The sequence below is a fragment of the Anser anser genome (assembly GCF_964211835.1).
Source record: "Anser anser genome assembly, chromosome: 1".
NCBI classification, from domain to species: Eukaryota; Metazoa; Chordata; class Aves; order Anseriformes; family Anatidae; genus Anser; species Anser anser.
In genome coordinates, this window is record NC_139720.1 from 117,926,209 (window position 1) to 117,951,006 (window position 24,798).

At 44.6% G+C, this 24,798-nt stretch overlaps 1 protein-coding gene and 1 long non-coding RNA gene across 3 annotated transcripts in view; one reads left to right on the plus strand and one right to left on the minus strand.

Annotated features, from left to right (window-relative positions):
- Positions 1–9,144: 9,144 nt before the first annotated feature.
- Positions 9,145–16,329, minus strand: LOC310892641. Its single transcript, XR_014578282.1, has 3 exons — positions 15,786–16,329; positions 15,318–15,383; positions 9,145–10,733 (listed from the first exon to the last, which is right to left on the minus strand). It is a non-coding gene; the product is annotated as an uncharacterized lncRNA (long non-coding RNA).
- Positions 16,330–16,477: 148 nt separating this feature from the next.
- The window catches only part of AGPAT3 (1-acylglycerol-3-phosphate O-acyltransferase 3), a 91,664-nt gene continuing 83,343 nt past the window's right edge, over positions 16,478–24,798 (plus strand). The window contains exon 1 of one of the 2 annotated variants that reach the window (XM_083820680.1): positions 16,478–16,702. The gene's annotated coding sequence lies outside the window, so the exon portion shown is untranslated. The remainder of the gene's footprint in view (positions 16,703–24,798) is intronic. The other variant, XM_083820681.1, reaches the window with a different exon arrangement.

A 24,798-nucleotide genomic window follows, 5' to 3' on the forward strand; every position in this document is an offset into this window, starting at 1 on the left:
CAAACCATATCATCCTTGCAGGAAATGGCCATAATGAGCCCTCCATAGCCACCTAGCCCTCCCAATTAAACCTTCTGCAATACTGTGCATGAGCAACCTGACTCCAAGAGTATTAACAGTAATGTGTGACTCTGCAATCTAACAACACGCTTACATTAATATTATGAAATTACTGTTTGCATTGCAGTAATTCCCAGATACTCCAGTCAAGAGCAGAGCCCCTATAGTGCTGCTCTATTGTAGATTAAAGCTCAATTTATGCCCCAGGGAGCAAGCTTTCTAAAGAGAAAAAGGGAGTCCCTGCTGGTATACAGAAGGAAGTTTAATTGACTCCTGCCTGGGTGTGCTGCATTACCCCAGCTGAGGATACAGCCCAAAGGAGCTGTGACAGAAGGGGGATAAAGGCCAAGTGCCTGTGCTGATTGTATGCACAAGCCACTCTTGTGTTTCCCACCCTACTTTTATGTCATGGCTATGTCATCTCACCTCATCTGCCTGTTCCTCAGTGCATACTTTTAACCTCCCCCTGTCCAGCCACCACACACGTCCATTGATTAACCTTTCTTTCTCTTCATATGTACGGATGGTCAGTTCCTAAAGCCACACTTCCCTACCAAGACCTCCTCCAAACAAGTCTCCATCCCCTGTCCACCCTGAGGACACCTTCCAGCTGATCCCATCCCCACCAGAGCTCCTTCCATCCTGCCAGTGAGCATCTTGTGGATGTTCCCATATCCCTGGGGAAGTACTACTCTGACCCCAAGGCCAGCACACTCAGGGGTCAGGACCCAGAAGCAGGGTTGGTGCCTGGTGTAAGGTTTTTGGGCAAGGGGCAAAGAGGAACACTTCAGCTCCCTCACCTGTGTGTATTGCTGCAAATCATTTATTAATTGTGTTGAACGAAAGGCAAATGCCACGATGGTATTTCTCATCAGTATCTCACCCTGGGAATTGCAGCCTTTCTAATTGAGACAGAATAAGGGAGTTTGACTTCACATTTTTGTTTTCCCAAATTCCGGAGAGCTCAGACATGACTGCTTACACAAGCAGTAACCCCACTGTTTAAATGACAAGTTAAAGCTCCAGGGTTCAGCAGCCATGCCTGCTTAAAAGTAACCACAGTGCTTGATTTTGATTAATAAGAGTTTTGCCAATGGAGCTGGTAGAAATGTCTTATTCCCTGATCTCCTCTTGGATGCTAATCTGTAACGCTGTAAACAGACTGGTTTGTTATATTCTTAGGAGAGGTGAAAAAAAGATTGGTAAGGAAATATCCCCAAATATATCAAACTGTACCAGGGTAGAAAATGAGCATCAGTTTGATACAATGGGGAGAGATTTTCCTTTTCAAAATTGGACTGGTATCACTTTTTTTTTTTTAAAGTACATAATTTTATCTTCCTAGGTGATACAAAACCACCTTCATTACCATCTCAGCAACCTGGTAAAATCCTAGCTATGTTTTCAGTGTTGCTGCTTATCTACTGTGACTCACACAAGAGCTGTTCCACTAGTATTTTTCTTCACAATCAAAGCTAAAAATAATTGATGTCCCTGTAAAGGGACAAAGACTCCATCAGATAGGAAGAGTTTTTATTAAGCAATGGGAGTTTGTTTTGTTTTGGTTTGGTTTTTAATTTTAAGAGACTCGCTTGCAGAAGCAGCTTCTTCTGTTGTACAAGATTTTCTTAGGAGCAAATCAATGCATTTAATTTGATTTTGAACCTTGCTGCACAATCAATAATGTCTCAAGTCTGGAGGCAAACCTCATGGAAAGTGACTTCAATCTGAGATTGCAAATTAGTATCCCCAAATTCAGATATGAAATCCCTTTCCCAAAAACCAGGAGTGGTTTGCGTTTCACCGAATGCATATTAAGAAGAGGGCTATACATGCTAGTTGTAAGAAGAGGCCAAACTCTGGTGTTGCTCTGAAAAACTGCAAAAATAAGGTGTAGAAATACCCAAAAGACTGCGCTCCATGTCTTTATAGCCCTACAGGGTAGTCTGTTCTCATATGTGGATAAGTATATTTACTACTTCAGATGCCAGTGATGGCCATGCACACTTGCCCAAACCCTTGGGCTCTTGCCTCTGCAGTGACGTGCTCGTGCACGCATTGGATGGGAAGACAGAATAAGGTCAGGCAGCATCTCCTCTTTATTGGCTCTCTGCCCTGATTTTTTTGCAAACCAAGGCACATCCCAGGCACGTTCACTCTTTGCATGACTGGGCAGTCCATCTTACTGTGCGACTGCATCATCCACGTTACTCACTGCAGGAGGCTAGAGAGGTAAGCATTTACACTGGGACTGGATTAAGCAACTGGCAATCTCTGCCAAAACTTTTCTCCTTTTTATAAAACACCAGCTATCTAGATTTTAGGCCTTCCCTTCACCCTTTACCCAATTTCATCAGTTCTCTTGATACTCACATTATGGTCTATTTAGCCCAGCCCCCATTAGTCATATCAGAGAAAAACATGCATTTCTAGAGGAAAAATAATTGAGCTCTGTATTGCTTCGTGGCACGCGCATGTGTAAAGAAGCCTGACTGCAAACTGTGAGCATTTTGGGGAGGAGACAAGAGACAATGTAAGAATGACCTTTATCTTTTTGTGACAGATGGGAATTTGGAAGCAATTCTTGATTAGTGTAAGCTGTCCTCAGATTTATGTCCACAGATTCGACGGATGTGACAGTTAATTTTGACTGCAGACTTTCTTTTTCTTTTGGATTATTTCATTTTTTTCCTGTTTACATGTGCTTGCAAAAATTCTCTGCAGAGCATTGTAATTTAACCAGTGATGGTCTACATAGCTCTGGCTCTTTCTCACACGTTATTTGTAATTTCAAAGGGAGCTTTATTTAACAGGAATGCCATAGTGAAGGGCTGCCAATATTTTGACAAGCAGTTCCCACTGAAATTTACCCCTTTAGCCTGTGACAGACCCTACTAAGCACCTTGAATGGATGAGTTCACACAGAAGAGGGATTTGCAGATTATAAAGCACATGGAGTTGTGATTATGTAGGTTGAGGGTCTCTACAACACAAGCCGCCTTCCCAAAAATTGTATTAGAGCCTTGTCATCTGGGGGAAAACACCCTCAAAAAAGAAAAAAAATATATATATATATTTTTTTCAATTTTAAGGTTGCCAGAAGTAGGAAATCCACCATAACCATTGATTCAGCTTTCTAATGGATTGCCAGAAATGGGAAACCCAGTGTTAGTACAGCTTGGTAGTGGTTATCCCTGGCCTCACATTCTGGATTTTGCGTGATATTTTTAGTTTGGGTTTATAGCTTCGGTGAGTCAATTGGAGTTTTTGTTTGGTAGATGGAAGAGCCCTCACTTATCAGATTTCTGTTCTCATGCAGGTATTTACACCATATGATCTAATTATCATTCTCTCCTTATTAAGCTAAATGGTCTGAGCTACCTGAGAAATCCCAAATCTAATTTATTACCCAGTCATCAAGAACTGATCTGTAGAGAATTAAGGACATTCTTCTTGTCATGTCTTTGTTGTCTTGATTAAGTTTGTCTTCAGGCATGATTTTGGGATAGATCAATGCTTATTAATTTCTTCTTCTTTTCAACTTGTTGCTAACATGTTGCCCTCCTGAGTGACTCCGTCAGGACTATTTTCTTCAAAGACAGGTCCTCCTGAGGCTGTGGTGAGGCCACACTGGTTGCCCAGCTTTCTAACTACACAGGAGTTGGAGTGTCAAAATTGAACCCCTCGGTCCATGTCACTCTTCCTAGGTGCACCTCCCTTCCAGAGCCATTGGCTGTCCGTGTGCGCTCCTTTTCCTAATTCAGAAATTCTTTTCTCTCAGTAGTCTAGAGATTCCCCAAAAGGACTACAATTTATTGTGTGTCACGTGAAGCTGTGATGCTGATGCTGGAGTGCACCCTTACAAATGAATGGCCTGTTAATCAGTTCGGTAGGCCATATGCTATGAGTTACACTGGGAGGCTCGGCCCCAAGAAAGGCAGAGCACTACTTCTGTGGTCTCCGGGCTTGTCTTGAGCAGGATGCTGGTCTCCTTTGTTTTAGAGTGAACTTCCCAACACATATCACCTGTATTTCTTGGGCAGCTGGATTTGCATTTTGAGAGCACGCTTGACTATTTCATGGTTTCTGTTGAGCAATTGTCCACAGTGTTATCCCATACAACTCTCCTCTGTGATCAGGCGTCTCATCAGTTATTTGTTCCCTAATAACAACTTCTGGCTGTGCAGGATTCCACAGATCCTCTCCCCACAGATTGTGGAGCTCTGCTCACCCCTTGCTGCACAAAATACCACGTTGTCTCCCCAGCTGCCAAGAACTCCTCCCTGCCCTCCTCCCTCTGTGATTAATTCCTTTCTGCCTTGAATTTGGGAGGAACATGGCATTCAGAAAGCATTTTCCCCTTCCATTTGATATGGACTTTATCTTAATATTACCTAATGAATGAATTCAGGCAAATGACAAACAAAATTGCCATATAGTATTTACTACAACTCTTTGTACATATTTTCTGGTGTGTTATAGAATAGAATGCTTCCATGTAAAATGTTCAGTATATACAAATTGGAGAAAAAAAAAAAAAAAAGAAAGAAAGGGAGAAGTGGACAAAATGGAAAATGAAGATATTTTCTTTGGAGAAAGGGAGGAAAAAGAAGGAACTGATTTTGGCACCTCACCAGGTGTGTGAAAAAATGTGCCATATAGTCACGATCTAGAGCTTTTAAAAAGAAAAAAATAATAATTGTAAGGACTGTAAAGGTCCTAGTTCCTGGTAGGTAAGTTTCAGAACAACAGTAGGTTTGAATTTAAGAGAAATTCTTTGGGGAAATCCTATCAAACTTCCCTTCTGTTTCTTGCTAGAGTAGTAATGAAGGGCTCCTTGGAACTGCTGCCGGCACTCACTGTGCTGTGCCATGACTGAAGATTATGGCTTCACTGTTTGGCCCAGCCATAAGATTACAGCCAAATCAGAGCTGTGATTGCATCAGTTTCACTTAATTCCCTTTCTTGATTTAGGGGAAGAGAAAACAATGTGAACATGAAATTTTCTTCCTCTTTCTGACAAGGCAATTATGCTGAATGAATCGTTCTTAAGACTTATCTTAATTGTTTCTGGTTTTCTGCAGTACATTTTCTGTGTTTCTGGCGGGTTTTTTGTGTGTGTGTGTGTTGTTTTTATTTTTTTTTATTTTTTTTTCTCTGATAGAAGCTGCCCTTAAACTCCTAACTTAATAATTTCAGACTACTTTGCACGGCAGGTAGAACAACAACTATAAAATTTAATGCTGCTAAAGGAATTGTTGTCTATATCTATACATTAGAACCATAAATGTGTACGATCTGCAGGCAGTGAGCCTAGAAAATCTTTAATTCAAGATTGCAGATACTTCCTCTTATCTCAGTGACATTGCAAAGCATTAGTTAATCAAAACTCCTTGCTTCTGTGTCATCCCATGCTGACGGCCAGAAGCTCCCTACACAAGTTCAGCACTCGATAGTAAGACATTGCTGGTGAAGCTCTGAAAATTGTTAGCAAACCCAAACGGCCCAAGCCTTCTTGGCCTCCTGATTACAGTCAATGCAGAAGGTCCTATTGCTTTAACAGGTGTTGAATCAGGTTCATGAGGAAGAAGACTGGGTAAAAACCATCTCCACACAGCAAGTCCCTGGGCAGTCATGAAAGACTATCCTGGTCCACACTCCCTCCCCGGCTGTGAGAAGGTGCCTGTATCCCCCTGTCCAATATTCAGGGCTTGCCTGCCCGGACTGGTGATGGGGCCAAGGCTGTGGAGCACTGCTCAGTGAGATGAGCCTGATGCCAGCAGCTAGGAACACGGCAGGGAAGAGAGTTTACTTTGAGAGAGTTTACTTAAAGTCAATGAGACGGCACAGGAGGCATCTTCCAGGTACAGGTCCCACTTTACAATCAAATAATTAATGCCCACTAAAAACTAGGACTAGGACCATCCCCAAGTTTAGAGGTAGGTAAATAAATGTTGAGATGTCGGTGTGCTTCATCCACTGTTGTAATGACTGCTGTTACAGCAGAACCCAGGAGTCCTTGGCAATTAAACCCATGGAAAAAAATACAGAAAGCTAAGAGCAGATTTCTTTTTAAAGTCTCCAAAGAGTTAACTGAAAGCATCCTCTTTGTTAAATATGTCTTAAATTTCAAGCAAGGCAAATATTCCATACCAGTAGCACACTACCTTGGGATCTTTTTCCTTTCTTGTTTCTCCCTCTTGGCAGAATTTGAGCTGATTTCGTGCCTTTTAATGAGCTGCCTCCCAGCTGGAAATTACAACTTCTACTGTTTCCCAAACATCCCTGTTCAGACTGTTTTATCAAACACACTAATCATCAGTATTTGTTCTGTATGCTGCTTGGTGGAATATGTTGTAAGGAAGCAATGTCTTGTTGATTTGAAGAAGGAAAATCAGGCTATTAACTTTTACTCTCTACCTTCTCAGTACTTCCAGCAGTTAGTTCTAAGGCTGGAAAGCTGGTCTGTACACATGGGGAATGAAAGCAGGTTAATATACCAATTTAGGACAATGAATTTTGTTTCAGGATCCAAACAAGAAGAATTTGTTTCTTGCTTGTGCTTTATGACCACTTTATTTTAATCTGGGAAAAGCTGAAGGCATCACAGCAATGGACCTCTCAGCTGTCCTTTCCGTGTGGCAGGAGCGACGGCACTTAGCTCAGTCCTCAGCCATTATCTGAAATTTCTCATCTGGGCTGAAGGCACAACAGGTTGTGATGGATGGCTCATTTGGACTAGTTTCGCTCCTGCTTCGTCACGCCTCTTTTCCCCAGATGTGAGATGCAAACCCAGCCAGAGCGTGCAGCCTTGGGTGAGACCGTGGCTCCTTGCAGCCCATTCATCTTCATTACCTGCCTCAGCTGCCAGCAGCGACAGCAAAACAGCTCTCCAGACCAGCGCCACCGGTGGTTTTCCCTGTGGGAGGTGTTCCTGGTGGAACAATTTGGTTTCTCCTCAGCCCCACCTAATGCCCAGGCGGCATCAGCCTGCCTGCCTCTGTGGGCTCCCCAGATACAAGTGAGCTCCTCGGCCTGCCTGGCTGCCTTCCCCAATCACCTGCACGGCAGTAACGCAGGCTGTTGTGCTACCCATGCCTCTGCGCCCATGCTGCTGGGCCCCGGCGGGCTCCCTGGGCTGTATTTACTCAAGATGCTGGGCTGCAGTTTGCTCATCCCTGCTCTACAGGGCTGCTTTGTCCACAAAAGCAACTGGGGAGCTGCAGCCATGCAAAATGTACCTGCACCTATTCGTGCGTGCGCGCGCTGTATCCCACCTGCAGTACTTCAACACCTAGTTCTCTAACAGTTCTGTCGCAACAAATATTCCAATGTCAAATTCTGTATAAGCAAAAAATCCATTTTTTATATGCAAAGGTTTTTCATGGATCGGAAATTATTGCACCCAATAGTTCTATTTTGAATCCATAGTAATTTCAGTCATGATTTAAGGCATAGATGATGTTTGCTCATTTACAGAATCAGTCTTAGGCTTCCTTGTCGTTCATTTTTCAGCTCTTTTCATTTAGAAAATTTGATTATTATTGCATTAAAACCATTAAAATAGGTCATTTAAAAATTATATATAGTTTTACACTACCTCATACTTCTTTTTCCCAAACAGAACCTGTATAAGTTCTCACTAAAGTAATTACCTAATTTAACATACATTTATTCCAGGGCTTAATTTTTGCATTCTTAATGTACTGAGTAATATAATGTCAGTAAAAAAAAAGAAAATTAATTGGATGCTAATTTGTGCCAAGCACTACTAATAAAGAATGGAACTCATTTAAAAATGTGGGGAGTCAGTATTTCATATTTGAGATTTATTTGCAATAGAGCATTCACTGGCTACCCGTTGGCATTTAAATTTTTAAACAAAGGAAAGACTACCTGCTCCTATTCTCTAACTTAAAAGCATCTCTTAGATGTTCTAACTGCTCAAGTGATTGGACTTCTTCACGTTTTTTGAATTTAACAAGACTTGGAAAGAAAATCTTTCAACAATGCTTCTTTCCAGCCCTGAACAGCTGCTGATTTTAGTATCTTGCCACATATTCCCTTTCTTTAATTTAATTTTATTTTTTTCTGTTTCATGCTTTGTGGATACTGTGGATTTTAAAAAGGGCAAAAGTGTCCTTTTATTAAATTCTCTGAAGATGATAATACAACAGCAAAACCAGAGCATACTGCTTCTTTTACTCTTTAAGGGTCATACGATCAAGGAGGCTAATGTGGAAACTTCAGCTCTTGGTACCACTAAAGGCAGAAAATGGTAAAGATGCTTTTTAGGGAAACATCTATGTTTTTAGGCTTGGTTTACATATGATAATATTCTCTTGGTAGTAGTTTATCAATAATTAATCAGTAATCAGTAGTTGCTGCATGGCCATAAGAGACCGGTGTTAATTCCTGTCTCCTGGCTCTCTCCACGCCCACGTTTGGCACAGGGGAGTGTGCGGCTTGTGAATCCCACAGTTTCTGTTGGGAACCCCTGTGATTATCCAAGTCAGCAAAAAGCCTGTAAACCTGGGGGCTCCAAGCTCTGTGTTGCCTGCAGAAACCCTAATGAGCGCTGTCTCATCCCAAAAGCCAGTCCCCAGGGAAGAGGCATTATTATTGTCAGTGAATCTTGCCCCAGGACAGTTTCTGGAAAACAAAACCAGCAAGAACAAACAAACAAACAACAGCTACAAAGAGAAAGAAGCAGCAGCTTTCTGATACTCCAACACAGTACAGCACTGCGGAATTCAAGGCATGTCATGAAGCTTCAGCGCCTTTAGTGATGATTGATTTGGTCCCACCATCCAGCAGAATACTAAGCCTGTGTGTATCCTCCTGCGATGACTTTGGAAGCTCTGTTTCCCCACTGTGGTCTTCAGTTAGATCAAAGCAGAATTCATTTTTGGGACAAAGAACTTTGTCATGCAGCTTCATGTGATAATTTGATGATCCCTCATTTATAGATAGGGCTATACAAAAAAAAAAAAAACATCTCTTTCTTAGACTCTGTGCCAATGCTAACAGGCTTTTGCAGCTCCAGTCTCACAACTGAAACTCATGAAGCACCTGTTGTCCATTTTCTCTGAAGCCATTTTTCTTACTAGGGGGCTTGAAGTACATTACACTTACCCAGCACTTCACAAATCCCTGTTTTTTTTTCAAAGATTTTTTTTTCATGACAGCAGAGACAGTCTGCTCCTTATGACGATCCACTTTGATCTGCCTCAGAGGCCTCCTATCAGTAATTGCTGCTTTTTTCTTCTGACACAAATGCATCCAAACATTTCTTCCCAACTGCAGATTCACAGATTCACAGATTTCTCTAGGTTGGAAGAGACCTCAAGATCATCGAGTCCAACCTCCGACCTAACACTAAGTACTCCACTAAACCATATCCCTAAGCTCTACATCTAAACGTCTTTTAAAGACCTGCAGGGATGGTGACTCCACCACCTCCCTGGGCAGCCCGTTCCAATGCTTAATAACCCTTTCGGTAAAGAAGTACTTCCTAACATCCAACCTAAACCTCCCCTGGCGCAACTTTAGCCCATTCCCCCTCGTCCTGTCACCAGGCACATGGGAGAATAGACCAACCCCCACCTCTCTACAGCCTCCTTTCAGGTAACTGTAGAGAGCGATGAGGTCTCCCCTGAGCCTCCTCTTCTCCAGGCTGAACAAGCCCAGCTCCCTCAGCCGCTCCTCGTAAGACTTGTTCTCCAGGTCCCTCACCAGCTTGGTCGCCCTTCTCTGGACTCGCTCGAGCACGTCCATGTCCTTCCTGTAGCGAGGGGCCCAAAACTGAACACAGTACTCGAGGTGCGGCCTCACCAGAGCCGAGTACAGGGGCACAATCACTTCCCTCGACCTGCTGGCCACACTGCTTCTTATACAGGCCAGGATGCCGTTGGCCTTCTTGGCCACCTGAGCACAGGTGCTAAAGCACTTCTGATAATACCGAGTCTGCCGTACCTTACTCTCACTTCCATTTCTGGAAAATCCAGGCTGTAATGTGACTGCAGAACTGGCATTTCTCAGCAGTTGTGTTTCCTGAATTTGAAGCAAATCAACATCAGCCACGGGATTTCTAAAGCTGTGTGAATTATCAATGACTTCCATGCTCACTTGTGGGGGGACAATGTTCACCGTCTCATTTCTCCTCTCTACAAAGCTCTAGAAATGTGACAGTTACATTGAAATCTGCTATAAAAAAATGGTATGTGCAACAAACTGCAAACAATTCACCAGCATTTTGTAAACCAGAGCATCAGTAACAGATGTACAGACCAAACAGATACTATGATAGTCAATTTTCATTTTGGTGATGTCTTGGGAAAATTACTCATGCGGAAAGATTAACATATATAGAAAGACTACAAAACCATACAGATAAGCCTATCTGAATGAAATGTTGCCACAACCTTACATACTAGTCCCCATCTTGATCTGGGGAGTAATTTAATATAATACCCTTAGCCTACTGCATTTATTGATGGCACAAACAGGGTCTGGGTTTTGTCTTGCATATATTGTTGTAGCAGCAGTCTGACTCTGCTAGTATCACCAAAGCCACACCTGAGAAACCCAGAAAGGAGCCAGGTCCATGGATCAGGGGTTGTATATGATGTCAACAGATAATGCTGGACAATTATCTTGGGCTTCATTCATACCTTAGGGAGAGAAAAGTGATTTTTTTTTGTGATACATACAGCAATATCACTAAATCTTTGTCATTTTAAAAGAATGTTTACTGAGTTTCAGGCTGGCAAAGCCACAGATTGCTAAAGAAAAGCATTTTGAAGTACATCAAAACCATAGGGGGAAAGCAAATTCCCTTCCACATAACAGCACTTCAATGCACTACACAAACCATGCTTCCCAAACCAAAAGAGAACATCTCCTTCCACACAGCCGTAGGAAATCAGTTGTCATCTATATCAGGGATCTGGCACACTGCAGTCTTTTATCTTGTCATGTTTTACATGTTTATACATAACAGGGCAGCCTGCCAGCAGCTCAGGCCAATAACAGCAGCAATGGCTGAGCTACGAGTGGGTAGGTTTTTGCTGGAGCAGCACACGAAATAGGTATGGTGGTTTGTCAACATTCAGTTCTGAGTACTGGGGCACTTCCCACAGTGCTGATTGCCATTAAAAACACAACAAAACGGAAACGTATGTTAGTGCCGTTTGAGCTAGAGTGCAAGGTGCTGCAGCTGACAGAAAAGCTCTCCTTATGAAGGACAGAAGCTGAGGAATCCGATTTGCATTCACATTTTGGCCCCCATCCACCATTCTTGATGGGCAAAGGAAAAACAATTCAATAAGCTCCCAAAATTCCTTTAAAGACTCAGAAAAAAAAAAAAAAAACGGCCAACTCCATTTTCTATGTCTATGGCAAGTATCAGAAAATTCAGAATTAAGAAACACCGGTAAATTCAGCTCTTTCTCCTTGATGCCATGTGTTAAGTAGGGTTTTCATTTTCGTTAGGTCATCCTGCTTTGCCCAGATGTTTCCTATGGATGGACTGGGTCAGTTTTTCTCACACTGTGGTCTGGGAACCAGGCATGATTCATAACTTGTTGGCACGTGGCAGACAGAACAGGCTACCAAAACTCAGCATTAAACATACATGTCTCTTTCCCTGTACGCAAGCAAGAAAATATGCAGGGTTCACAAAAGAAAACCTAACTAAGAGATAAGCCAAGGCTTTCTCTGGAGCGTTATGTAGCCCTTGGACCAGATAAAGGAGCATCAGACTATGCGGTCTCCAGGGTCCTTTCTAGAGCCAGACTTCTGTAGCCTCACAACACACCACGTGTTGGATTTGTTCCACCCAACACAGGTGTTTATACCCAGCCGGGCTCCCCCTTTTGTCACGGGGACCCAGGCCTTGCTAGGAGAGCAAGTCTTGCTTGGCACATACTGCTGACAGGAGTCAAACCAAGGTAGCTTTTACCCAACATTTCCTCAGATCTAATTACATATATGACTGTGATCCTGCTTTCCATGTAGAGAAAAACTCCCACTGATGTTAATGGGTATTTTTTCCTTAAGAAGTACCAGATACGGCCCTTAGATTACATGGAAAAATATATAATTTCGATATAAGTCAACAGCGTTTGGTTCAGCTCAGAATGCCTTGTAAGAAGAACAGGACTAAAACTCACCTCAGGGCATCCAAAGATAAAGAATGCAATTTGAAGAAAAAGTATAGGGAGCTGTAGTTACAGAAAAAATGTGTATTGTGTATTTGTATTGTGCAAGGTTTTGTTATTTGCCTAGCAGCATGACCTATTTCTCAGCATCATGTGATTTTTGTATTGGAAGACTTCTGTAAAGAAGTAGAATTGCTTTTCCAGTGGGAAAGATACAAATCTGATTTTCCTTAATTCTGCCTGATAAAATATTATAATGTAATTTTTCTTTTTTTGTATTTAAACTTCATAAGTCTTTTGAAAGCTACATATGTGTAAAGCATATGCATCTATGTATCAGTTGTTGGCAGCATGTAGCTTCATTAAGTTTTTATTCAGAAAATGTACAACACGGAGAGAAAATCCAAATTAAATTACACTTGGATTTAATATGATTTAAAGACCATCTCCCACCACAATCGTGGTTAAGCACTTATCTAAAATGAATGAAGGGAATCTAAGCCACCTTCCATGCCTCTTGACTTATGCTGGTGCCTAAGTTTTCTGCATAAATTTGGCTTAGCTGCCTGAAGTTTTTTCAATTATGCACACAGAGATGAAAATCTGTGTATGTCACTACTGGCTGAAATGATTTGGCATTCCTAAAACACTAGCATTGAGAGAAGACAAAAAAATCACAACATAACTGAGACATTTAGAAAGGAGCTAGCTATACAAACTCAACAGCTTTTGAAAAGCAGGTCCCTTGAAGTATGTGCAGTTAGACACTCAAAGTCGGCAGTCCCTTCTGAGATTGTTGATATATCTGTTTTAAGCTTGTGACTTCTTCGTTTCTAGTTGTATTTCTTCTAACACACTGGAAGCATCGTAATTCCAGTGATAGGGCACTTCTAAGGCTTGTATAACTCAAAAGTGACCAAATGAAAGCGGACTACACTTTCCCAAAGGAAAAAAATGCTTTGTGAGTTGAGAAATTTCAGCTCTAGCAGTAATTATTTTTCAGGCAATTGCTAGAAAGTATGTATTTGTCAAAATCATCAGTGTGACAATACTGAGAACACAACAAAGTAGAAAAAACTAGAAATGATTATAAATGCAATGTTGAACATTTGGTAAGCTAAGAGGATATTCAGTTAGGTTGGATTTAAAATACTAACCTCTTAGATGAATTCTGTCTTTATATCCTTTGTATTACAAGCACATCAATGTGTTGTATCTGCATGGCTTTTTTTTTTTTTTTTTTGGTTAAGACCTCCAATTAATGAGGAAATTTGGCTTAAATTTAAGATAGGATGTGGCAGCATGAGCAAATAACAGTGTTGCTGCTAGGTCGTGCTTCTACTTGTGTGACCAATGCTGTGTACTGGCATTTGCTGGAGTGCCCCTGGATTTTGAAGACCCCATCCAGCAACCAATTCAAGCCTCCTTGACCTTTCAGCAGCTGATGCATCACGGCTCGAGCAGTGAGCATGTGGAGAACTACAAATGGTTGCCTGGCTTCTGCTCACTCCCGAAGTTAATCAGCACTTCACGGCAGTTGACGGGAAGTAATGAGGAGCTGTCTTTGGAACGAGGTGTTGAACATGACTCAGATACAGCTCAGTATTGAAAACGAACACGGAAACATCCTCCAGCGATTTCTAACCGCTTGAGAAACCAGAATGAGATTTTTGGGGGGCTATACCGGGTGTGATGGGTACAAAAGGGATACATTTCAAAAACAAAGAGAACTAACCGCGAGTAATGTTGAAGAGAAAGTCTCTTCAGATGGAGAGGAAATCTGTATCTCGTAATTATATTCATATTTTCAGAAAAAAATTACAAGACCATTGAAGATCACTGTAAGACACTTCCCTTCCAGCAGACCCTGCAGACCAGTTCGGGTGACATGAAACAGCTGCTTTCCCGATACTCTTAGATAGGTTTCAGCCACTTTGATGTTTTAAGTGGTTTTTGCTCAATAGAAAAGACTAGTACTGCTTTATTTGAAATCTTGCTTCATGCACACAGTGAGCATTGCTTCTGTGGAACAGCTCATTTTAAGCCTGGGGATGATAATAGATGAACATCAGGACATTTGCTCTCAGTTTCACTCCATGGTAATGGTCAGCAATTTACAGAGCTGTCAGTAACTCAGAAAGAGAAGATGCTGCTTGCCAGTAAGATGTCAGAGTGCAGTCGCGTAGGAAGGTGGAAATAAATTTCTTGGCAAACTTTACAGATGCTACTTTATTTTTTATTTTTTATTTTAATGCTGTTTCTATATTCACCATTTCTATTCCCAAACTTTAAATATATTTTATTTTCTTTCTCTCCCTATCTCTCAGGCTAAAATATCCCCTCCACATTCAGATCTCAGTTCTGATAATTTGATTGTTATATACACAATGCTCATATAGACTTCAAAGGACATTACAAGCACATAAGGACTGCAAAGTGGTATTGCCAAAGTATGATAAAAGTAGGGTATTTTCACTTTTCTGTAGTTAAAATTTGGGTGGAGCAGAAACAGGGTCAGGCAAGCTTAACTGTCTTCCTGTTAGTGATACAATCTGAAAAGTCTTCTGACTGAAGAAATTAGGTTTTTACAATTAAACTGTCACAAGCTACTTCTCTTAGATCATTTCCTTGAATGAGCCTTTGTTATCTGGAAACAAACTTGTGAGGTACACGAAAAGTTCACGCAAGGGAAAAACAGAAGCTGTGCAACACCCCCATTTTCTCCATCCTCGTGCAAAACCAGATGTAGCACAAAGCCAAGCTGCAATCACCTGTGTACTACTACCACAGACAACGAAGACAAACAGGAGGCTCAGCACTGGAACCCTCAGAGGAATGGTAGATTGCTTCTGTTTCGAGCTACACAGGAGGCTGCAATCATCTGCGATGTTGTTCGGGAGTCACAGAGGCTGCTTTAATTTATGGCAGCCTACTATAAAAATACAGCAGGACAGGAGACCGGCCGAAGATTTTGTGATTGGACAAGCCGGCATGGGCTGAGCAGCACTAGATAAGGCTGGTCAGAACTGCCAGCAAGAGGCTGAGCTGGGGGAGGAGATATCAAAAGAGGGAGAGAAGAGAAAGCTACGTACGCACCTGACCTAGGGCAAAATCTCTGCCTCGTACTAGAATCCACACTCAACTGGAAACCGGTAGCGAGTCCTGCGATAGTAAAAGCACAGCAATTAAAGGATTTAATGGCACCTCGAGTAAACACAGGACATGAATATTTAGATATCACTTGCGTGTACTTTTCTAAAGTAGATCCTGTTACTACGTTCTGAATGTCATAGACTGCAGGTGAAAGAGGGGAACATTCAGAACCTAAGCAAACGATAAAAATGCTTTTTTTTTTTTTTTCCCCCCAAGATCTCCCATGCCTGCTGAGGATAGCATGTTTTATTCTGATGATCTGGAGTGCGTTATGACCACTGTTTTTCAGCATTACTGCCTCATGCTAGCCTCCTCAAAATCCCCATTCTGGAACCAAACGAACTGATTTCAGAGGTAATGAACGCTCACAATTTCATTTAAAAGGCTCTGAGAGTTGCAAGCCGTCATTACCTTGAAAAGCAAAACCAGTTTAATAGAGGCATCAGGAAGGCTTTGGGAGGATAACCTCAGGTACTGGTATTTCAAACCGGTGTCCCAGCTGCAAAGGCTTTAGGGCAGGTTCGTGACTTCCATCCACTGCACCGGGAGGGAGGAGGAAGAGGGGAGGAAGAGCTCCCTGCTTGGGGCTACTTGTGGGGGGGCTCATGGAGCTCTGTTTTTTGGCCCAGGACCGAGGGAGCTGTCATGGCCCCGTACCGCTGCCTCCTGATGAGAGTGGGCGAGGGTCTGAACAAAAATACTCCTTTGTGAGATTTTCTTTTTCTTATGAAGAGAGGTCCCAACCTGTACTCCTTTTAGTCTACCGTGCTGTGGTGGGACCGGGACACAAAGACATTGTCGCTCTAGAGCGTTACATCTTCTTAAATCTTCCATTTTTCGGTGCGCGGTGACCACCCCCAATTCCTCCCCTTTTCCCCTCAGTTCGCAGCCGGAGCCGGGCCGTCACCTGCCGGCGGCGTGCCCCTTACCGGCCCCTCACGGCGCCGAGCCCGCCCCGCCGGGCCCTACCGGCCCCGACCCCGCTCTCCCCTCGGGGCTCCCGGGGCGGGGGCGCTCCCCCCGCCGCCCGCCCCGACCTTCCTCCTCCTCCTCCTCCTCCTCCTCCTCCTCCTCCGCCCGGCTTCTCCTGCCCCCAGCGGCCCGGGAGGAACTGAACGGGCGCCGCACAGGAAGTAGCGGCTGCGGGGAGCGGCGGCGCCAGCTGGGGCTGCGGCGCTCCATGAGACCAGGCTCCCGCAGCCGCCCGGCCCCGCTCTTCCCCGCCTCCCGGCACCGGCACCAGCGGCCGAGCCCGGGGGCTGGAGCCGGAGGCTGAGCCGGCCGCAGGCGGCCCCGGCTTCTTCCCGAGGAGGCGGCGGGGAACGCAGGTCGGTGCTGGGCTGGGGAGGGGGGTGCCGTGCCGTGCCGTGCCGTGCCGTGCCGAGCCGAGCCGGGCTGAGCCGTGCCAGCGCCCCCACCCCGCTGCCGGTGCTGGCGGCTCCCCCCCCCCCCCCCCCCCCGCCAGGCCCCAGCGCCGCTGCTGCTGCGGCGGAGACAGCGGGAGCCGCGCCGGGCCCGGCTCGGTCCGGTGGGGTGGGGGGAAAGGGGGCACCCTTGGGTAAAAGGGGGCACCCTTGGGTGTAGGGGGGCACCCTTGGGTGTAGGGGGGACACCCTTGGGTGTGGGGGGACACCCTGAGGTGGAGGGGGGGGACAGCCTTTGTGCGGGGGCGGCCGCTTTGCGGTGTTGCCCCCCGCCTCCCTCCCCCCCCGGGTGTGCGGAGGGTGGGCGAAAAGTGAGGGAGCAGCCGTGGAAATACGATGGTGTGGGCAGGGGGAGACCCGCTTGCGAGGGCAAGATGGAGAAGAGCAGACCCTATCGATCGGGGAGGGTGAGCCCGGTAGGATGTTGCTGTGCCCGGGTGCTGCCCTGGTGATGCTGATGGGTTTAATCAGCCGCTAACCTGACGTGCGGGCATCCGAAGCGATAAGCACGTTGGTTATCCCCCTGTAGCTTTTAATGCCCTGTGTTTAAAGGCAACTTAAGTGCTGAGGCAGAGCGCTACCTGCTTGACACCTCACCCGTGTGTTCATCTCTGGTGTGCCCTCCTCTGTGAGCCTTCCTCTCCCGCCCTCGGTCCGGCGGCGAGCGGCTGCGCAGCAAGCACGGGGCAGAGTTTGCAGTGATCTTGGGGCTCTTTCTTCAAAGCAATAGTAATCTCATTAGCTCAACCTGTGCCTCACGTTATCAAACTCATTGATTCCAAGTCCAATATAAACTTAACGGCCTTTCCCCCCCCCTCTCCTGCGCTGAGGGGAAGAGGCAAGGGTCCAAGATCATGAGTTTGCCCTGGGAGAATTGCTGATAGGTACGAGCGTGTTTGGAGGTAAAGTGGCAAGCGCTCCACTCGTCCTGGCGGTGTTCCTGGTGCTGGACTCAAGCACTGCTACCTCTTCCCCTCTGCACTTGAGGCTCTTTGTTTGAACTACAGGTCAATGGGTGAAGTTCAACATAATCACAGATAGGTATGCGTATTTTATGTGTTCTTAAGTTTGGTTCTATCAGCAGTAGCACCCATACAGTCATTTGTTTTAAGACCGCAGCTGGATACGAGGTGATGGAGTATAACGGAGCTGTAGCCTGCGGTGAACTCGCTTTGCTGCTGCGAGTGCTGGGCTGGTACAAAGCTCCTTGCAGTGTGAACAATTCCAGGCCCTTGGCTTTTAAACATGAATGTCCTGGTCTTTCTTGTCACTTCCACAAGAACCTTGGGTTTTGGTTCCCTTTTTGTGCTCTAGTCCTTCCCCTTAACTGTTTGTTACTGAACCTTCAGTACTAAAGTTAGGTGCATTAAATTCAGTACCTTTGTTCAACTTTATTTAAAGACAATCTTAAGTACTCTAAGGAACTTTTATTATCCCTTTCTGTCTTTAACTTCCACCTTCACCTCTCCGCCCCCTGCCCACGCTTAATTAGAGGAAGCAGGGTAGAGAACAGTGGGTCTCCAAATATAGCTTGAATTCAACAAGCACTGGGAGAACGCCTGACCAGACGGTCTGCGCTGCGCACGACTGAAGCGGCAGCACCACTCACCAGAACTTTGTTCTGTGGTTTAGCAGCGCCTCGCGCATAGCTCAGGCACGGCCTTGCTCGAGAGTGCCTGAGTTGTACCTGACAAGTGCTGAAAGCAGACCTGGCTGCAGCGGACGTGGTGTTGAGCAGAAGTAAGGGTGCTATTTACTTTTCCCTGTTTAATTTCTTTCACCCCCAAAGAGGTGTATAAGCAAATAGGACAAAATTCTGTTTACAGTTACGTGGAGCTCTGCTAGCGCCAAGTGTGCGTCCTTTTTCCAGCAGGAGCAGGAATGCTTTCTGCCTGGTATTAATCTTCTTACGAAATGAAACTATTGCATAGTCCTGTGCTAGCTTAAGTTTGTGTTTTTTTTTTTTTAATTTCTTTCTGCTTCTGTTTGTAGAAAGATGCATTGTTTTCAAATCCTAAATGATGTTTTGCATACTTGAGAAACTATTACGGAATGATTGGATTTGAGGCTTACTTTTTATGGGGAATTGGTGTGAATAAAGTATTGCTGGTAACTGAAATGAGTTCACCTATACTAAATCTATGATAGCTATAAATTACTGTGGGCTGCTTTTATGCTTTATAGAAATACAAAAACCCCAACAGGGGTTGCATTCAGTCTTGCTCCTTTGGCTTATGAGAACATAAATCTTGTTAGCAATGGCCAAGGTCCTGACAAATGTAATTGGCATCTGCAATGGCTAATAATGCCTTGTTCTTTCAGTGCTTTTTGAGTGTTAATGCTGATTATTGGTGGCTGTGCGATAGTCTGCTTATAGTCAGTGCTTGAACAAAGAAGAGGTGATTGGTACCTTGAATATTACTAGAAATGACAAAACGTGAATGGAACCATAAATCTTATTGCATCCCGGACTGTTCCGCTACCTTCTGGTGCCGAGCCCCTGGTAAGGATTCTCTGTCTACACTTGCATTTCAGGCTAACGTCAGGAAACTTTGGCTTGTGGTTAGTTCTTAATAAGCAATCGATATCATCTTTTGAAGTAAAACTAAAAGGGAGGGGATGTGGAGGCGTTAGAAGGTGTTATCCAATTTTCTTGCTTAACTATGAGCAGAAGAAACAGAAATTCCCAGGCCTCTGCAGTGTATGTGATGAAGACATTCTTAAAAGTGTTGCGTTAAAATCACTTTGCCGTCCGATAGGTGCTCTGTGGGGATTCTAGATGTGAGTCAGCACCCGAGATGGGGACCGATTAGAGGCAGGACACAGGCACCAACAGGTGAGATCCAGATGATCTCTGAGGTGCTTTGGGGCACCAGCAAATGAAGCAATAATCTCTGCTTCCTGTTTTGGGGTGTTAATTGCAGAAGTCCAAATTGAAAATGGCTCAGAAGGAAACAAACCCTTGGTTTACGTAGTTCTGATGCTCCTGAAATCAGCGCATACCTACGATTTACCAGTAAAAGGTTCTTGTGCCTTTGAGTTTGGATGTGTTCAGGAGCGTGCGAGACGTGACAGTGGTGAGAAGCCGGGCGCTTACAGCTGCTACGGACAAGTCATAGCAAAAATGAAAGAAACGTACGTCTCGTTTGTGAAGACCAATCTGTGAGCACTGCTTTCGGACCCAGTCCTTCACCACAGCACCTTGTTCTGCTGTGTCTTTATCTGTCGCTACCTAAGCCTACAGGAGGTAGACAGCGAGACTGTGTGGTTTAGTAGACGGGAGGCAGGAGGTTTGGGTTCATCTGTGCCCAGGTGAGGTTTCTGTATTGTAAAAAGGAACCGAGAGCCAGGGTGACTCTTTTTCCACCCCAGGTCTGTCAAACTGAACTTTTTCAGTAGGAGAGGGCAGCGACCAGCCAGGCTGGGATACTCTGGCGTGTTACCAAGGCAGTGCTGGGTGAAGGTTATGGTACCTTCTGGAGAAGAGGGAAGGAAAGCCGTATCAATGCTACGTATAGCTCAAGCCATGTGAGGATACAGCCCATCAGGCTGCTGGACAAAAGAGAGTATTGTTCTCACTTTTCTGTTTCATTCCTCTGTTTTATGAAGAAGTTGTTGCAGTTCTGGCACCCTGACCTTTCCCTGAAGTTGTTGACCTCTGCCTGAAATAAACCTGGGGGAAAGCTTGGACTTGTTACGTCTCCTTGCTGTGTGCTACTGGTGCTTGTGTTGCTTTTTTGTCTCTTATTTCCTCTTTGCTGTTCTCAGGCATGCAACTTCTAATGTGCATTTTGTAGAGGGAGAGCATAATTTTGGGTTACTGATTGCCCTGGGAACCAGGGAACCTGGGACTTGGGCTTTGTGAGACCTACTAGTGCAATGCTGACTTTTTTTGTGTACCTGTAGGTGCCAATTCCTTGGTAGGGAGCTAAGATGAAGTAGTAGCAGAAGGGAATAAACTTTCTGCTGCATCTTAGATGGGGAATGAAAGCCAGTGTACTGACTAGTCCTAGTACTATTATTTGTCTTGCAGTGGTATCAATAACGCGTTGTTTGCTTTCCAAACAAAAGATGTGGTCTGTGTCCCATGGATCCTTTGAAACTTTTTGTAGTGGAAACAGTAGTTCTCATGGCCAGCCTTGGTGCGGTCCTGTTGTCTAATTGTGACGACCGCTGTTGTTTGAGACTGCTTGAAAAAATGCTTGTCCTTGAAGGAGGTGTTGAGCTCCCAGTGGTTCATGAGAATGAAGGGGCACGTAGATTCCCTGTACGTTTGGAGTGCAACAGTTTAAAGAACATTACAAAGGGAAGAGGTGGATCAGAGTGTATGTTCAAACACTTTCAATCCAACTCCTCCTCTGTATTTGTATCTGTGGAAGAGCTGTTTAAAACTTTCAAAGTGTTTCTGCCTTGGTGTTTAGAGCTCTGCAGTGGTCAGGTTTAAGTAGTACGCCCCTGGCCCCTCTCCGTGTGTAGCACCTCTTCTCCATGCTGACAGGCTCTCTCCTTTGCTGTAAAGGAAATGGGATTTCAGCACAATTTTTAGTATTCTGTTTTTTTTCTTTCTGTTATTGTTCATGTGTGTTAGCATTACTTAGGTAATTATAGTGTGTTTGGTAGGAGTCCTGACAGCCTAAACTGAGTTCTTTGTCAAAAATGTAATGTTTCCCTTTTAATTAAGAAAGACTAGAACCAGCACCTGAATCTATTAATTAAATAGTCAAAGTTGATATCTATTTAGGATGTATTAGTGAGCAAAACAAAATGCATTTCTCACTGAAATATTGCCCAGAGTAAATGAGCTTCTGTGAGGCTTTTCTGTGGTGGAAAAAAAAAAAAAAATCTGTTGGTACTGCATCTGTCGCAGATGCGTGGTCGTGCAAAATTCATGTGAAATCTTTCCAAATTCTATGGGACTCAAAACAATAGGCACTATTTCTTCCTCAGAGCTCTTCAGAAATGTTAAATAATCCTTGTGACAGCCCTGTGAAGTGGGCATTGTGGTAATTTTTTAATGGATGGCAAAACAATTAATCGGCATTGTCTCCATCTGTACGGTGGCAGTGGGATTTTTCACAGTGCCCGAGGCCTGGCCTGCTGCTGCTGAAACTTGCAGCCCCATTAGCAAGGGGTGGCTCAGTCCATCTTTCTGCTTTTTCCCCTGCTGTAGCAGTGCTGATGAGAACTTCTCGCAGGTGCGGTCGTCGTCAGCATGGAGGTGTGTACCTCAGGTAGGTCCCTGCGTGTCCTCACGTGGGAGAGGAATTTCATGTCTTCTGTGGTTTTCTGGCCAGCATCGCTTCTTGGAGGAGAGGCGTGCAGAGCTGTTGGCTGTGCTGGCATCTGTAGAAGTTACAGTTCGTCTGCCTGGAAAAGCAGCATTGCTCGAATCGACTTTGTGCAAGTTTGTTCATCCATGGGATGAGGTCCTGGTAGAGCTCTTCCTGCTGGGCTCCTGCCAGGCTGGCCTTGCGCAGGGTTACCTGCTGCCTCGAGGCTGGGCTCTCCAGTCCCTCTGATCTGAAAACGCTGCAGATGCTGCTGTTTCCTTCGCTATGTGAACCCCGGGGGTATCGGTAAGGTGAAAGAGGTTGGGGTCAGCTGGACCAGAACTTCCCGTTCCGGGTGCTGTATCCGTGCTGTTCCAGGTCACGCCAGCATCTCAGCCTTTCTTTGCAGCCTGGCTTTGGTTGCTGAGATGTCTCTCTCTCTTCTCCTCCACCATTGCTGCACCATGTAACCCTTCCAGGAGTTGTAAATGCCACAGCAGATGGCTTGGGGAGGCAGTATCTGTAATTACTGTTGCAAGATTTGCCTAAGCTTGACTCTGTACAAAGAACGCTTTTTTTTTTTTCTTCCCTAGAGATTCAAAGTTGTCGGTACTGCAAATGCAGATTTGGTCTTTTCAGGGGAACACGATAGTTGAAATGTATGTGTTATGTGCTGATTCAAAAATGTTCTGCCTTTCCTCGTAACGTAATTCGTATGATGGTCTAGTGTTAGCAGTTTTCAGTCTCCTGCTGGGTCAGGTTTCAGGTTCCTGGTAGTGTTGTAGGCTGGACTGCTTATGGACCCAAATTTTGATAATGGGTGACACACCGTTAAATAACACAGCCAGAATCAGTTTATTAGATAAAGGTGGATTTTTAAACCCATTAGCTTGACTGGTAGTGTTACACAGGTTGCAGTGGTAATGTCGTTCCTTCTCCCTGCTGACCAGAGACGCGTGGCTATATGGTTGACCTGTGCATCTTTAATACCTAATGCAAGTCTTTTTGTCTCCCAGTTGCAGCTGTGATTGATGGATCCCATGCCTTGCATGCACGGGGGGTTCTTCCAAGGGCTCCCTTGCTCCAGGCACCTTCCTGCAGTCCTGGGCTCCCTACCAGGGTGTCTGAGCAGAGCTACTCCTCACTCAACACTCTGGTGCCCATGGCCCTTGGTTTATTGACTGTATAGTCAGTCTCCACGTTAAATTGGAGTTAGAAGAGGGATCAATCCAAAGGAGAAGAGAGGTTTTCATTTCTTCAGTTCAGTTAAGGTGCTGTAAGCAAAAGCGTGCAGGCCTGCTGAACAGCATTTTATTTCCTTCTGGTTTTCACAGCAGAGGGTGACAGCTCTGGTTCCTCCAACAGCTTCCTGGGGATGCTCACAGGTCAGAGCTGGAGTCCCTCCTTTCCTAGGGAGCGTGACGATCTGGTCAATGTTTCAGAGATTTTTAAAATTCACCTTGTCTGTAAAATACTTCTGGCTAAAATTTTAAGCAGCAGTTAGAATTTGGACCAGATTCCAGATCCTGCTAGTGTTCTTTTTCTGTTTGTTTATCACTGGAATCATGGAATCAAGGTGGTTTTTGGTATTTTTTTTTAATTATTTTTTTTATTACTATTTTACTTGTCCTTAGCTTTCCTGGCCACCCACTGGCAAGCTTTCCTTGAAGGAACAGAGTCCCATGTCTTCAGTAGTCTCTGTTCATAACTAACTCTTTTGAAACTTGTAAATGTTTTTCTTGTTGAATTTGTGTGTGGCGTCCCTCTGTGGAGAGGGCAGCTCTTTGAAAATAGATGTTTCGTTTACAGCTAGCACTGTGACAAGAACGTTTTTACGAGCTTTCTTAAGACTTGAGATTGCGTAAGCTGAAATGTAATGTACCCTAAGTAATGTAGTTTGATTTTTGTCTCCTCAGGTTCAGTTGTTTTTGATGGTGGAAGCTGAGCTGGCTAGCTTAACTTTCCAGTTGCATTTTCCCCAATGTCTGTCTTTGATGATGGTTCAAGACCTATCACCACCAAATGCTGCTGGACTCCTTGCAAGCCTTCCTACCCAAATACCTGACCAGAAAACAATCGATGAGCTCCCTCCTTCTGCACACCCAGAAAGTACTGAGTTCGCATGCCTTTCCTTAAAGCCATACAGCAGTATGTCTTAAGCTGAGCTCCAAAGGCAGGAGCACTCCTCCTGCCCTATGGATCGCTGGATGCTGGGAGGCTGTGCAGCAGCGGGGTCACAGTATAGGATCACAGAATATTCTGAGTTGGAAGGGACCCGTGAGGATCATTGGGTCCAGCTCCTGGCTCCATGTGGGACCAGCCACAAATCAAATTGTATGCTTGCCATGGTCCTCTGCTCTTCCCCGGCTATTATGTGCTGGCCTCTGCAAGGGATGTATTGAGTCTGGGTGGATCTTGGCTATGACCTGGTGTAGATATGCCTGTTTTCTACCTGGATCGTGCTCAGCCCAAGAAAGCGCATTCAGCCTTGCATTTGAAATTAAAACTTTGATCAAAATGGCATTTCTTCAACTTGCTTCTTGCAGCTGAGGCGATGGCTGTGAGCTGAGCACTGTAACTTTATTCATGAGAGAGGTTTTGAAGCATAGTCTTAGAATGAAGATGTCAGCTAAACATATATGTATGCTTATGCTATTAGATGTGTACAGTTAACAAGCAAGCTTTCCTGTGCATGTAGAGAAACCCTCTTGATGATAGTTTTCTTTTTCT